The sequence below is a fragment of the Lygodium microphyllum genome, chromosome 4 (genome assembly GCF_053477565.2).
Source record: "Lygodium microphyllum isolate KBCC chromosome 4, Lygodium_microphyllum_v1.1.10, whole genome shotgun sequence".
Lineage (NCBI taxonomy): Eukaryota > Viridiplantae > Streptophyta > Polypodiopsida > Schizaeales > Lygodiaceae > Lygodium > Lygodium microphyllum.
Window position 1 is genome coordinate 52,432,378 of NC_141138.1, and position 3,116 is coordinate 52,435,493.

The following is a 3,116-nucleotide window of genomic DNA, read 5'->3' on the forward strand; positions in this document are numbered from 1 at the left end:
CTCCAGTTTAGCGTCAAGAAAAGGACATGGTGATGATTTGGAAACATGTAAATCATAATTATGTCTTTGGAAGTGCGTGTCCAATAGTCCAGCCAGGAAATTTAGTCCATTGAGTCATCTCAAATAGCAAACCCTTTGGGTTTTCTTCTTCTCTTCTTGATCTCTCACTTTTCCAAATTGATCCACAAACTCTTTCTCTATGTGACCCGAACCTTAAGTAATATTTAAATAAAGGCTTGAATATTTAAAAGCTTAAAAGATTAAATTCTTCTATGTCTCTTCCAACGACTGATGAACGATCCGATTGAGGACATGTGGGATCCTGAATAAGTGATATTTTGCAGGCAAAAGATTAGTCCAATTATGCTTCCAATCTCTCTACGACTACTCCTCATCACGAATGACTTCCGTTTGTGAATTGGCCTTCATCGAATTCAAGCGCATTCTGTTGGAATGAGCCGCCGTATCTTCAATCTAGAATTCCACAAATGATGATGCTTTGTTGGAGGAAAGAGAGGGATAGTGATAATGAAAGAGCGAGGTTATGATCAGGAAGAAGATGAAGCTGCTAATTATGACCACATTGGCAATGGTGCTTGAATTTGATGGGTCTATCATCAGAAGTATTAATGTAATAATCATCATATCATTGCTCTCTCTCTCTCTCTCTCTCTCTCTCTCAAATGATTGGCCTTTTCTAATGCAACGCAGGCAATCCATGAATCTGTCTGATCATTATAATTATGTGAGAGAGGTCTGTCTGAATTAGCACGACATATCAACCGACCGCATTTGCAGAGACGAATACGGCAATATCAACCCTAGCAACGGATCCTCCTCCCGCCCGTAATCGACTAATCCGATCTGCATCCCTGCCCCCATCATCGTCATCATCACCAGTCCGGGCGTCATTATTATCCTCTGACCCTGCAGCAGCGATCGCCCATCTCCACCATCGCCTTCTCGGATCACCACCGACTCATGCAGGTGCGGCGCCATGCGCATGGCAGGTCGATCCACTGGAGGAGAGCTTGAAGACTATACCATGGAGCTCGCTCAACGTATTGATGAGCAAGAGGCTTGCAGAGCTTGATGAGAGCTTGTCTCTCGCGAGGGGTAAGGCACGGACGGGGACGTGTGTGTGGGAATCGACGGGCATGGCTCTCTCTTTCCCTCCCCTCTTCGTAACCGTTTTTTTTTTCTTCTTTTTTTTTTATACGTTTTAATATGTCTCAAATCAGAGAGAGATGATGTATTGCTACACTGCCTCATGATCTGTTCCTTGTTTTATTTCAGCTCTCGTTTGTGATTCTTGCTCAATACTCGTCATCTTCTTAATTGACCTTTAAGTACTTTTATTGTTCAGCATGATATTGTGAGTATGCCTCTTCGATCATCCTACTTAATGACTCCTTTTCCTTCTGCAAGCTAATTGCAGTAGCCTGGGCAAGAGACAGTTCGGAGACAATGGCCATCATGCGATCAGTAATTTCACGCACATTGTGCTGATAATCGGTCAACTGTTTTGCAGTTTTTTTACTATCCTCTGAACTTTCTGCAGCCTGCTTCTTGATTTCTTCTGCTAGTGCAGAAATCTCCTCAAGAATTAAATCTTTTTCAAGTGATTGGTCTTCTTTTCGCGACAAGCTCTCTTCAATGAATGAAAGCTTGGCCCTGAGTTGTCCTTCACTTGGATCAATACCATGTAACAATTTCCACCTTTCTGTATTTGTTGGCCTTTCCACCAAGTCTGAGAGTCTATCCCCTTCCATTTGCACTCGCTTAAGCTCATGCTTCAGCTCACTGATTGTATTCTGGAGCTCCCGGGCTCTTGGAATGAATGTATAGCAAATTAGAATTGATCTTTCTAAGCCTCCCACTTGATGCTTCAGGAATGATATCTCATTATCTCGCTTTGACATCTCTATATCTGAAACCTTGAAGAGCTCCTCCTGTACATTTGACTTTTCATACAGAATGCAGAGCTCATCATTGCGGTCAATCAAGGAGATTCCCACATAATTTCGATCAAGCACACATGTTTCATAGTGCTTTCGGAATAAAGACATCTCTTTCTCTGCAGTGTTGATGAACCCATTCATCCTTGAAGCTTCAATAACCTTCTCATCAACAAGCTCCTTTTGCTTTTGGAGGGACTTTGAGAAATTTGATAAGTTCCGTGCGCAGATGGAACCTAGCCTGCACACTGCTCACAAATTCTTTTCGCATTTGATTCAGAACTCTGTCCTTATATTGCAGCTCACCTTGTAACATGTTGTATTCCACTTCCAATCTTCTCACTTTATCTTTCAGTTCAGCCATTGTGATTTTACTAGCCTGAACAAGTGTAATAAACTTGTTTCTCTGAGCTCGCATGACATTATAAAGCTTGGAAAACTTTTCAAAGTGATCTTCCACATCTTGCAGTTTTTCTGTTAGGAATCCAATCACTAGGTCTGAAGTCCGTATTTTTTCCTTCGCCTCATTGCACATTTGCAGCTTGGATGAAAGAAGACGGCACATATGTTCCCTCAGACTTGTTAGATCACCCATTTGTTGATGACGTGCATATTCCAATTCAATTGATCCCAAAACCTCCCTTTCCAGCCTCTCTACCTCTTTGTACCCTTGGCGCAGCTTCACAGAGACCTCTTTGGTGACAGATTCAATTCCTAGGTAGTTTCGCATTTGGAGGTCACAATCCTATAAAACATATGAGAATTGAGAATTTGGAATAATCTCGATCGTATCATAATCATCCTAGAGAACTTCCTTCCCAAGACCATTGCTTCGAGGTAAATGCAGATGAAATCCTAAGGAATGTGATTACATGCCTTTTCAAAATCCATTCACTAAGAGGTAGTCCTGTCCACCAATCATTTCTTAGTCAATAGCTGTTGCAAGGCTAGGAATGGCATTTTCTATTTTCTGATAAAGAAAATGAAGCCATAATGCTCGGGGTGGATGACTTAAGCTAGTAATCACTTAATTTTGAGTGCCAAAGCCTTGACAAAAAGCTTATAAGACATATTCAATATGGTCAAAGGCTGCTAATGGTTACCTTGACGCACATGGGTGATTTACAAATTACCTTGATAACACCCATGTTGGCCTCC

The 3,116-nt window shown here is 41.7% G+C and overlaps 1 pseudogene; it reads right to left on the reverse strand.

Moving 5' to 3' along the window:
- Nucleotides 1–1,260: 1,260 nt before the first annotated feature.
- On the reverse strand, nucleotides 1,261–2,688 carry LOC148037032 (uncharacterized; annotated as a pseudogene).
- Between the last annotated feature and the right edge of the window lie 428 nt (nucleotides 2,689–3,116).